The following is a 13953-nucleotide window of genomic DNA, read 5'->3' as shown; positions in this document are numbered from 1 at the left end:
AGGGAGGCCTCAGTCTTGTGAAGGATTCCAAAGTAGCTCATAAATTGGCATTTTTCAGATTTCAAAAAGTCCCTCGTAAGACAAAAAAGGCTGTAAGAATCTGTAATAATAATTTGAATCTGAATTTTCCACAGTAAAAGAGTAAAATTAGTTTTCTGAGAGAAGCCCTTAAAATGTACTCTAGATGTTGCTGGCATCCTTCTCAAAGAGCAGGGTTGTGTTATTCTATCTTTCAGGATATGATCAAGCTATTGTGGAAATAATCAATTCTATTTTGATATATGATGATGCAAGAGAAAACATGTGTATCTTACAACACATCTCTGTTTTAGGTCTTGAGATCTCCAACCTAAAACAAAGATAAGCTCGTAATATATGATGATTTACGTATTGCTGCATATTTTATGGGTATTTTTCATGCAAAAACACAGTATAAATGGATTAATTATATACACTACCGTCATTACAGAAAAATTTGTAATAAAATGTATTAATTTCAAGTTCAAAGAGAAGATTCTTTTTTTTCCGGAAAAATAAAATGTGGCAACTTTATATGTGCTGGTGAGAAAAAGCCCTAGAGTAATTAGAATGCTGCTTGGAATTTAAACCGTTCCAAACTGGTCAATGGTTAAAATCCATCTTTTCACTGACACTCCTTACAGAAAAGATGTCCTATTTTAAACTTAATCACATTCTGAAGCAAGAGCATGGAAAATGGCAAACACAGAAACTGAAAAAATTGCTGAATGGAACATGAAGTGCTCAAGAAACCATTTTTTCCACAATAGCATGACTGATAGGCACAATTTTTTTTATGAAAGAGTGATAGCAAATTGATTGTTTTACTCAGCAAGTTTGCTAAAGTCACTGCAGTTAAATTCAATAGAAATAAGATAGTACCAGTTGAAAAAATTGGTAAATAATGAAGAAAGCATGAAGCAGTGCACTGGAAACACCTGAAATTCAATTGTAATGAGGGGTGGAGGTACAATAAAAGCTGGCAGGAGAAACACAAGACAATAAAAGAATAAATAAAATACCCACTATATTTTGAAATTCAGCAACTGCTAAATACATTTGTCTGCAAAAAACCACTGAAGTATGTGTGCTCCCATAAATTTCCAAGGAATAGTTAATTAAATTCAATCATTGACCATCACCAAATGACATGCAGGACATACACACTACAGAGAATCAGCTCTTTGGCACAGCTCTGCACCACACTAGTTCCACAATAGTCCCCCCTAAAACAGGTTTTAAATGCTTGAAACTTGACACATTTTTGTTTGCTAATCTCCTGTTGGAATGGCACCCTGTCACTGATACGTCGCATGTATTTATTTTAAATACTGAATTAAATTAGAAGCAGCAATGGCTTTCAATTTTTATCCCTGATCATGCAATTTGTCACCTTATGTTCGAATCCTTCTTCACTTAATCAAACCCTCAAGTTAAATTTTAGTATTTTAGAAAGATGAGAAGATTCATAAATCCCAATAAAGCAAGACATCAGCATCACTGGGAATTAGACTTCATCCAGGTATTGATGCCACATGACACAATGAAAGTACATGCACAATGATACAGTTCTGACAAACTCCATAATTTCTACTTGAAATACAAATTTCTAAAAGGTTTTCACCTTGCAAATATTTCTGTTTAACTACACCTATAAAAAGTCAGTCTGATTTCCGTGGCATCACTCGTACAGATTTCCAGGGCTTTACACTCTATCACTGATCTTCCATTCCCATGAAAAAAAAGATTTGTTGCTGACATTTGACCTGTGTGTTCAGGACTGAAATGCAGCCACCAGTGTGTTTGTACTGACCAGTCTCTCTGCTTTCTGCCCCATCTTGGGCTAGAGAAAGAAAATATTAAATAGCTACTGCCCGTTTCTATACACCTCTAAAACCTATCTTCAATACACTGCAGCTTTCTAAAAATCTGTACGTGACCATTCATCATATGTATAAATATTTATTTTTAAAGTAAAAAAAAAGATACAGTGGAATCCTTTACAGAGAATTTGTGAATGTTTTTAACGTCAGTTCTGATTTCTGAGCACGTGGAATTCTACACTATGAACTGTCATTTTCCAGTTCTATTAAACTCGTAAACAGGGATGTTAAAAGGCCTATTTTCTGATATTGGTGGCTTTTCTACTTACAGCAGTGACTTTTTGCTGTTATACTTACCCTTTTAATGGACACACAATATGCTACTCTGTGCCCAAGCTCACCTACTCTTTCTTTTCTCAAAAGACAAGGCACATCTGCCACCTGCTCTAGTCTGTGTCCCAGCAACAACTGTCGAGCAGCAAAAAGATTGATTATCAGTCAAAAACCATTCAACAACACCAGATTTTGGTAGGTTAAGCTTGCTGATCCAGCAAGAGATGGTGTGAAATTTTCAGTAATGTGTGCCAACATTTTGGTGCTAAAAGAACAGCAGTGCATGTCACAATGAAACGCAGCCAAAGATACGCAGACAAAGCACAGAAGTTTTTGTTTTGGACTTGGCTTGCAAGAGGAAAATGAGAGAAAGAAAAAAAGACTCACTTAATGACTTTGAAAATCTATCAAAACCCTCAAGTCGTATGCATGGAGAAACCAGAATGCATGTACCAGTGAAGACTTTGTGACAAACAGCAGTGCTCCTACAAAAACCCTGCAATAACAGGATTGCATAAATGATTCACACAGCACAAATAGCAGATTTATCACACACTTTCGAAAGAATAAAAACAGTGATCTGTGCCTTCCTCTGCATATACAGACCATTAATTACAGCCATTTTGGTGATTCCATCACCTGAATCGTACTCAGAATAATTTTGCTATTAAAAGGAGATTAGAATGTATTAAATTGATTATGTAAGGCACAGGCTTACTAACGTAAGTTTCCTTCGTAAATCCCTCCATGAATATGTAAACAACCCTTTAATTACTGGACTCCATAATTAGTATTAGATGTTTCTGTTTAGAGAAAAAGCTATATAATAGTGATTTTTTTGTGAAATAGCCAGTCATGAATATGATATAAGCATTGTCTTAAAGCATATTTGTAGTATTATCAATCTGTGAAAGAATTCGTGAAAGACCACTTGTATATTTTGAAATTTTGAATGAATGATTTAACATTCAAATATGCCCCCAATACTTCCCAAGATAAGAAAAACTATTGAAAAACTATGTATTAAAAAAGGCCAGACTTTTTTCTAAGCAATATACATAATAATAATTTAAAAATTGCCCCAAAGTGCAAAGAAATCTGTATATAAAATACATACAATATATATACAAAATATGCAAACTATGTGAATGATTTGCTCTTGTTTTTTCTTTGCAATCCCTAACTCTCCAAAAAAAAAAAAACCAAACAAAACAAACCCTCTCACACAATTTGCTAGAACGAGATTATAAAAAATCAAACATCTCATGTTATGTTAAACAATTCATCTTATTTACATTTCTCATTGGAACTGTGCTCTGGAACTGTAGATTATTACCTACATATACACCATCTTCATAATAATTTTGCTTTTTAGAATAGATAAGGTTGTATTAATTAAATGTTCTTTATCACTAATGTTGACTGAATTATTTGTTTGATAAAATACCCAAGTGGTATATTCAGTTTGCTGAATCCTACTTAAGCTACAGTTTTAAAATGCTGCCATGAATTTGCAGCAGGAATCTCACAAGGTACTTCATGATCTTAAAATGACAGTGCAAACATGTACATGAATATCTAAACTGTAGAGGGTTCAGAAATATTTTTTCACCCCTCTTAAAAACTGAAACATAATTACCATTTTGGTAAAAGAATAAGAAGGAGCAAAGAAGAATTTTAATAATGGTCTCACCAAACAGTCTAAAACTTAGGAAGCATAAGAAAGAAGATATTACATATTGCTCTGTTAAACTTCCAAAAAACCATGTTAAATGATGGCATTAATGAATCCAATCTTACATTCTGGATTATTTTTGTTAGTGGAATAAACCTAATTAATTATATCTGTTTGATGTCACTGAAACCAAACAGTAAATTCAATAATCTCTTTACATTTTCACCATTTAACCTCCTGCAGGCTCCCTAATGTCTATTCAGATCTATATTAAATTAAGTACCAATGCTAATGAAGGGCAATAAATGTGGCTGTCAGTAGATTTTTCTTTCATTAAGCACATTATCCTCTTACTGAGCTGTAAATGAGTAAACATTAGTTTTGTTAAACCATGCAAAAACACAGGATGAAAACAAATTTTAATTGCACCCCTCAAGCCATTTGCTGGGGGTTCTCAGTTCTGGTTTTGGGGCTTTACCTTCTGCTTTTTTGAATGGCCACAGAAATGTTTCTCCAGTTGCAACGTGGGGTCTGTGCGTGGTTCTGGTGCCTCGGTGCCGCCTGCCAAGAACTCTCATCGTGCAGCCATGTTCAGAGTCAGCTCCTCAGAGCACTCCTCCAGCAGCTAAATGGATGCAAGGGGTAAGGAATGCTGATTGCAAACAGAGTTGTTTTGTCACTGATATTGGGTCAGGACAAATAAAACTGGAAATCAAAAAATTCGCTCTCAATTAACTTACCCAGCGTAGGAACTGCGCGACGATTAATTCAGAATTTTATTGATTATTGCCAGAAATCATAGGATGAAACACGCATGACCTAAAAAGCTTGATTTAAAAGTATAGTGCTCTTTCCTTTTAATGTCAAATAATATTGTACTTAATTCTGTAACTTATTTCACTTCGCATTTCTAACTATTTTTAACAAGTCGTGCCTTTTAGAAATAGTGTAGAAGGGATGAAAAGTTTCATATAAGCTTAATCTAAAGCAAAAAAGGATTTACATTAGGGTTGGAAGCAAAAGCTACAGAGAAACTTTATGCATGTAAGGAAAGTTGTATTAGAGGTTACTGGCTTAATTACGGACACGGAAACTTCAGCAAAGAAATCTTTCTTGGGCCGTTTTGCTAAGCTGTGACTTTGATTACATTTGGCTGCTGTTTAATAACTTTGGATACTTCAAATGCCCTGTGGATATGACATGAGTTTTGAAACAGAGAGCACAGTTAATTCTGTTAGAAAAGAAAATCCAGTTTAGCATATGAAAGGAACAATCCAATATTATTTTCTTGACTTTTTTAGAACTTCTATAATAGCTGTGTAAGGAGACAATCTGAGCATACAGTCATTAAAATTCCTCACAGTGTAAGAAGTATTTCACAGCACCTAAATCATAAATATAGAAAATATAGAGAAACTGAACTCTTCTAAACAAAGTACACTTAACCTATCCCAAGTTGAGTTTATTCAGAACTTCTGAAATACTGGAAAGTACTTGCTGTGAAGTCTTTTTATGAAATGTCTTAAGAACATCACAAGAAAATAAATCACCTAGTTTATTTTTCAAAATTTAGCAGCTCAAATAAATATAGGAAAAAATAAATTCTGAGAAAACTCCTAATTAAAGGGAGCTTTTCAGTATTTCAATATGCAGGTTATTGCCTCTAGTTTAAAAAGTAAGAGCTGGTGACAGCCTTTTCTCAGGCAAAATTTCAATCAAATTGACAGCAATTATGCCTGTACAGTGACTGCAGAGTGGAGCTTATTGTTAATTGTTTCTGTTTCCCAGATTGCAAAACATATTCAATACAGCCAGCAGAATAAAATTAAATAAACTAATAATCAGTTTAAAAACATCATGATGCTACTTTAAAATGCTTACATCACGTCTTCCAAATAATAAAACAATAAAACAGTGAATATTTTATTTAATATAAACATATATTCATATATAGTGAACATAGGAACAGAAAGACTATTTTCTAACAAAAAAAAAAAAGTGGAGGAAAGCAGATTTATAACAAAATGTCACACTTCAGCAAGAACATTTGTGACACATGGTCTCTCTCCTAGTCTTCAACAAGAGGTTTCCATGCACATCTCAAAAGCTGTTTGAGGCCTAAGATGTGAATTCCACTCCCTTAAAAATTTATGGAAATTTTCCAAATATTCAAGAAACATAATCAAGTTTTCACGTCTCTTGAATGGCAAAATGACCATATAAGAATCCCAGATTTTTTGGTCTTCTTTTTAGAATTTCCAAAGTAAGTCATGCTATTAAATCAACGTAGCTACCTCAGTGCTGAGTATTAAATCATAAAATAAGAAAGCCAGAATGTGGCCCCTTCAAAAGGAACTAGAAATTACTTTCCTACACCAGGGGACCATTATATTAACATATACCTCTTATTAAACACAATCAGCAATTACAAAGACTTCAAGGTTTTGGAAAAAGCCCTTTCAGAAAATAGCTACAAAATATAAAATTAGAGCCCTTTGAATTCTATTTGAGGGGTACAAATCAAGGCATCCAGGGATACCACGATAACTCTAAGCATCAAGCTTTGTCTCAGTTTACATCATTTTCCTCCCTTAAACAGAAGACACTAACAACAAAAAGCTTTTGATGAGGACTTCTAAGTTAAGCACGTTATAGTACACTTCTGTCTTTTCTTTAATCACCTTTATGGTACATTGCAAAATCCAATTGCTCTCTTGGATTTCCCCGACAGACAGAATCAATTCATTTTGGATTAATTATGGAGAAGCACATTCTTCTTTACAGAGGGGGCAGCTTGTTGGCTATTACCTATCTGTTGTTAAGTCTTAAAAATTTGGAAAGTGGACTGGGATGCCTGATTCACCGTAATTTTGTCTTCCAGGAACGTTTGATTGGAATCAATAAGGCTTAAAAAGCTATATGCTCTGACAAATTTCTAGGTCAGGAAATCTTAATAAAAAATTAGAATATCAACTGAATCATCATTACAAGGTGACTGAACTGCAGCACCCTTGATTGAAAGCAACAGAGGAGAGCTTTGATTACCTTGGCTGACCTGTGGGAACACTTTCAGCTCTGTTTCTCTCGGATGGTGATACAAGAGAGAAATTGTCTGTACTGCGTGATTTGCAGCTATCTATACATCTGATGCTCCATCACAGCTCTGAACTGATTTTCTTTGATGTGGAGAACAATGTTGAAGTCTTGATCTCCTTGCCACCATTGCTGATGGCAGGCGAATGCTGCGGGCAAACAGAAGTTGTTTAGAGCTTTGCTTCCCTTCAATATTTTAACAGCTTTTTTCACTAAGGGAGGAGAACGTTTCACGAAACAAAAATATGATAAATGCAGTTAAAATGTTATCTTTTTGCTCTGGTCTTTCAAGGACTGTAAATTAGTATTAATTGACTGTACAGTGTTCAGAAAAGCCTACAACACCTTAATGAAAGCTGCAAAATGCCTTATGAAACTGCGTTAATACCTTCATCCTGATTCTTATTTCTGAAAACAGTATTCCAGATTTCGGCTCAATTAATCTTTGCACAAGCTGGGATCAGAAGGGCAATGCACAAAGTGCTGTAGGACAGGATTATGGGGAAGTACAGCAGGTATTTCAGCTATGCTGCACTAGCACGGAGTCTTTACTAGCCTTCTTCATGCAAAATGAACTTTGAATTATCTCTTAAGCTCGAAATAAAGGCTTTATTGCATAAAAACATTAAAACTAATGAAAATAAAAGCCTCCAACTTTCAATTTGGGGCTACTATTAATGACACAAAAATTACTTTATACCATAGGCCAGACGTCTGGATGTAATATTCACCCATACGAAGATCAAGTGATTCAATTTTATCCAGTCTTTGGAAGATCCAAATCAGCACAAGTGTAACTGTGCCAAGAGCAGTATTAAAGATCAAGAGGAAGCAAGAAAGAAATTGGATGAGATCAAGCCCTCATTGTCTTTTCAGAGTCAAGTAACTCATAAGTATCAGCTTATTAAAAGCAATTAAACTTTAGTTTATTCACGGCCAAAGCACTGAGGTATTTTTGTAATTATTACGAAAGGAGGAACTTTTACTTTCACTTAGTTCTACATTCTGAATTTCAAATTTTCTACTCCGCTCCTCTTGTGCAGTTTTCTCATTATTCATTGTTGTCTAACTAAAGCAGGTCACTATATTTCTTTTTAAATAGAGAGCAACAGTATGCCAAAAATAAATAAGTAGTCCATACAGTTTTTTAAATCTGCACAAATCTACAGCCAACTAAAATGCTTCTTTGCTAAGTTATAAATACAGTTGCTTTAACAGACGGTGGTTCAGTAACGGCGATACAGGTCAAAGTTATCCCACAGTTTGGGATGTGAATCCAACAGCAGGATAATGACAGTTGCCAAGGATTTGTTCTTGCTGTCGCTTACTACCAGTGTTGCCTGTCAAATTGTCTCATTTTCTCATACAGAAGCCATGGAATTTTTTATGGATAGCAATTACTTACGATCTACAATGAAGTACATCAGATATAACAACCACCCTTTAGCCCTTCATTATTTGGTCGTCCCTTTGTTAAGTCATCCATTTTCACCTAAATTATTTATTTATACTGCATATTTGACAAGCATGTATTCTTTGCTTTATTTTATTTCAGTATTCGTTCAAAAGATACAGTGATTTATTTCAATGTTCTCCTATTTCAATCTACCTTTTTTTTTTAATTCTTGTGAGCATTGTCTGAACAGCAAAGGCATTTTGTTTATCTATCAAAGATATTAAAAATTAAAATAATGGCAATATCAGATCTTAATTATGATGGAGGGATTAAGCAAATCTTATATTTATCCATAATTGGTTTACATTTTTATTTTTCTCCAGCAGTCAACTGCATTTGCATTTCCAGTATTGTTGCAATACGTGCATGTGTGCTCCAGATAACCGTGTTAATATATCTTCATACTGATAGATGAGCAGAGGACGTTTCATATATTATGGTCCTGAAACATTTTCTGCTACAGGGCTGCACTAGTATCTTCATAAGACTTGTGAAAATTCTATATTTAATTTTATTATACAAGAAACCTACAAAATACACTATTTATCTGATTAAAACCCAAAACCTAACAGTTTATCAAATTCAGTGTTTGGGAAGCTGCTTTCACTACCACTCACCCAACAAAGGACAGCTTTATCCACATAATCTGCATCATTTTGAGAAGGACATTCTTCAACAAACTGAACTGATCTCAACTCATACAGCAGTAAGAAAGAAAAGATGATAATTTTGCTTTTATTTAAAAAAAAATCACCAGATCTTCCACTTTTCTCCTAATACTCTTCCAATTACAGGCTATCGTGAAACTACAATCCATTCTAAAGAAGTGCATGCTGAGTAATAACCTAATAAGTACAGGCTGTCTGTAAAACTCATGTCCCACTACATTTATTGGGAATTTTGCCAAAGGCTTGAATGAAAATTTTCTCCTGCATCTCTGAGTTGATGAATAGAAAGAAACTGTTCCTCCTTTCTCTGTCACTCCTCCACTGAAGCCCTGGCATCCCACTGACCTCTGGCTAGGAAAGTTTTTCTCCAGCGTGCTTACGAAAAGAAAAGAGACCAGACTGCTCAGGGAGGCAAGTGGTGCTTAGCGCAGAAGAAAAATGTTTGAACAGTTCTTCGTTATGGCAATAATCTGAGATCATTTGCTATCTCTTCTTAATTAACCAAGAAACTCCACAGCACCCAATCAATCTCTTCTTTCTCCCCCCAAGTGCCAGATGAATGGAGCTTCTTTCAACGTCTGGAACAAGCAAAAACCTCTTGGCTCGAGGAACGAAGCTGCCACACTATGGAAAAGAGATTAGGGCAAAAAAATGAGAACATACCCGTCCTTGACCAAAATTATGCTCCCAAAGAAACAGACAAGTGAGGTATCATAGCACAGTTTTACTGGCTGGGTAGGTTACAAGGCCAAAAAAAAGCTGTAGAAGTTTGAAGCGTCACTTACACTTGCACAGTGAGAGTGAGTGCAAGGCTGCCATCTGCTCCCGGGATCCTCGGTGAGGCAGGGAAACAAGGGCAGCAGCCCCAGGGATGTGGGATGGCTGGAAGGGCCCCGGCTCATCCCGCTCCCGGAGCTCGGCTGCCGGGCTCGGGCCAGCTCTGCTTCCCTGCGGGGCCCGCGGGAGATGCCCCATCCCTGCCCTGCATCCCGGGATCTGCCCTGGCACAGCCCCATCCCTGCTCCTGCATCCCGGGATCTGCCCTGGCACAGCCCCATCCCTGCCCTGCATCCCGGGATCTGCCCTGGCACAGCCCCATCCCTGCCCTGCATCCCGGGATCTGCCCTGGTACAGTCCCACCCCTGCTCCTGCCCAGTTTGCTGTTTGACCAAAAAGGAAGAACTTGGTATCTAGAGATGAAGAAACGTGAGAAGACAAAATTGTTTTAGATTCCAGGACCACTAAGTCAGCTGCAGATGGATCCAGAAGGATGGATTTGCACTTTACAGAGTTAAAATTTTAAATAAAGATGAAAGTTGAAAATCAGCATATCTGCAGGGTTTTAAGTTATTTTTCCTTTAGCTTGAATGAAACTGAAGGTACATCAAACACAGAAAGTATAAAATTACATTAAATGTTATACATCTCTTCATACTTACTCTGAGACTGAGGGTAACAAAATATTTACTCGATCATATTTTTACAATTTATCACATAGCAGCAAACGACACATCTTTGACAAATGACATGAGTGAAGAGTTCCCATGACTTTACCCATACTTTTTTTGCTAATACAGGCTGTGCATCCGTGTGGCACAAAGACATTTGCAAAGTTTAGAGCTCATCGCTTTTTTTGTGATGATGCACATGCCATATGGCAGTTTTCCTGAGCACTTCTTAGACTTCTGTTGTTTTACCATACAATGAAAGCACAAGCTTATTGTTAAGGTTGATGATCAAACTGATTTAATAAAATGACCTAATCTTGTATCACTGTTTTCTCTACAGTTTTTGAGAACACGCTGGGATTCAAACAGTTTTGTTTGGAATCTCTCTATACTTTGCGTGTTTCTCTCTTCTGGAGCAGCAAAATTAGAAATTGAACAGGAAATCTGGAAGCTGTAAGAAGACCAATTGCACTTTTTGTGGATTGAGATTAATCTGGTTATATGTACAATTATCTATGCAATCAAATCAGAAATACCTGAAATCAAGTCGTACAAATTTTCAATAAATCCATCTCTTCTTGTATTCTCCCTGCTGCCCTCCATCTCCTCTGCCCATGTTGAAATTGGAACACAGCTGCTGTATTTCAAGAGTTGCTTCTACCAAGACATCAGTAAAAAATCAGGAGATTTGTAAGTATTTTATTTCTTTTAATATAAAGGGTTCTTTTTTCATTTTTTCATTTAGGAGAAAATAAGTTTGCACTATACCTTCAGATAAATTCCCTCAGTCCAGGTCAGAATTTACATAAACCTATGACACTGGCTTTTGGACATACATAGAATCTAACATTTTACCTATAATTGATTGATACAGATTGGTCACTTGATTGACTTGGGTTTTTTGCTGGCAGGATTTTGTTAATGATATTTCTGTACAGTGTCTAACACAATTAGCCCTGAACTTCCCTGAAAAAGCAACAGAAAACAGCCCCCCACCAACCAACCAACATTAAGGTAAAATAAAGTAGTAAAGCAGAGCAGAGTAATTCTAAGGCAAAAGAAAAGCCAACTGTACTGCTGAAATATAATTTTAACATAATATCAGTATCAGTTGCAAAAATCAGAAAGAAATGCAAATTTTATTCAGTAACATTTATTTCCATTTGACTGGCTTGGTATCTTTGATATGACTGACTGTTCCTCCTTTATATATCTTAACCTTTAAACATACATTGGTGATATTCATTATCTTCAACTTCAATCTGCTTATCCTTGTGCTTACTTTTATGGACTTTACACAGCCTAGCTCAGCATCCAATCTGATGAAGAAGTAATGTGGTCTAATGGCCAAGTGACATCCAAACGGGCAGGCTTGTTTCCCTCTGCCATCTCTTCCCCTTGTCCTGGACATGCTCTCCAGCCATCTTCTCTGTACTGACACTGACACATGACAAATCCATTTAGCGGAGCGAAATTACCAGAAAATTATCTTTTTTTTTGGCAGAATTAGATTTTTTCCCCTCTGTCTTCATGAACTATTTCATTGCATGGTCACACGAAAGGTGGTGCTGATGCAAAGGCAGCAAGAGCTCATGAATGAAACAAGTGAAGAAGGAATGGCAGAAGAATTTTGCCACTTTCAGTGGCAACTGGCCCTTGGATCAGCACAGATCAAATTCCTTCCAGCTATACTTATGAGTTCAAACTGAGAAGACAAAAGTTTTCCTTGAGGTAAGACTGAAAAATATATGCAATACAGGAATATCTAATTAAATGCTTTGGAGGTACAGCAGATACATTCTTCCCTGCAATACTAAAAGGACTTTACTACTTGTTGTCTCACTGGGAAAGTACTTCAGTCTTCAAAAGAATTCACACAATAGAAATACGTCAATCAAAAGTATGATAAATTATAAACTGTGTCTTTAAAGAAAATAAGCAAAAAGACAATTAGCCCAGCGCTTTTCTTCAACAAACATGTGGAAGCACATCCAATTATTTTGAAAAGCACCAATTAAAATAAAATGAATGATCTAAATAACAGAATTATATATTTAATTTTACAATTACCTTTCTCAAGAAGCTGGTTTTAACATAAACTGTGAAATGCTGCTATGTTTGCAAGCTTTCCAATCTGTTATGTTTGCAAGCTTTATCCACACCACAGTTGCTGCTCCCTCGCCTTTGTGTATATTGCACTTTGCATTAGCAAGTAACAAAAGTGACAAGAGTAAACAGACCCATTTCTGATAAGGGTATTCAAACATCTGAATATTTGGTTTAAATACATCAGAATAAAGATCAAGGTGTATCAAAAAGGAGTCTTATTCAGTCTTTTCATCACAGGAATTTTAAAAAAGGAGAAATATGACACAGCGCGTCTCCATACACATGGTTAGCAGCATGTGACTGTGCAGAATGTGAACATACGCACAAGAGGGAGAAGAAGAAAACAGATCCTTTTGTTTGAAAAACCCAAGTGCAATACAGGCATAACTGTAATGCAATACTGAGAGAGTGGATGGCTATTAAAACTGTTCTGTGTTTTGTGACAGACATGAAAAAAGGAAAGGAAGATGGTACTCTTTGCTCTCAGAGGTGCAGAAGGATATTGAGAACAACGCGTACCACAGAGTTTCTCACAGTCTCCCAGAGCATGATGGAATACATTGCTAATGAATTCTACTGAGCCTACATGACAAAACCAGGATTGAAATTACGAAATCTGACAACAGTTACTGCAGCATGTACTGGAATAGAGTTGGGGGGGGGGGGGGAAGGTGATTTTTATGTATGTAAAATCTAAACTTGAAGAGTTGGACCTTGACTTCAGACAGAATAAATAAGATTCCTTACAATGATCATGAGGCCTCAGCAGGAAGGGCATGGTGATACCAGCCTAAACGTGCTACCTTTTCCATCAGCAAGCACTCAGGATGTGAATGAGGCCTTTTAGAGCATGAGAATATCCCAAAGGAAATCCCATTATGATGAAAATGGGGATTAGAATATACCATACTGACAAAGTGTGGCCAAGTAATGGTAGCTTACTGATGAACGAGACCCTCATTTTCAAACAATAGTGTGCTGGTAACTACAGATTGTTAGGCCAGGACAGAATTTATTCTACACATGAAAAATACACATCTTGGAGGATTTAACACCTGGAGGTTTTCTCTACACTAGTGCTGCTTTTGTTACTCTTTCATTCTACCACTGGTCACTACCAGAGATATCACCACAGAAAAAACCGCATTAATACAGGAGACGGTTGTGAAGTTTTCCACCACGAGAAAACACTCCAACCCTATTCCTTCTTACTAACATTGGGAGATAAAATATGATAATAAAGTGACTTTTTGAATGCAATTTGTTAAAATTATCCAGTTTGCAAAGTCAAGCGTTGAAAATCAAGATGAAAATACAGACTTGCACTCGC

Source organism: Chamaea fasciata, unplaced genomic scaffold (assembly GCF_029207755.1).
Source record: "Chamaea fasciata isolate MVZ Bird 193981 ecotype frontalis unplaced genomic scaffold, bChaFas1.0.hap1 SCAF_7, whole genome shotgun sequence".
In the NCBI taxonomy this organism is placed as follows: Eukaryota; Metazoa; Chordata; class Aves; order Passeriformes; family Sylviidae; genus Chamaea; species Chamaea fasciata.
Note: the sequence above shows the minus strand (reverse complement) of the source record.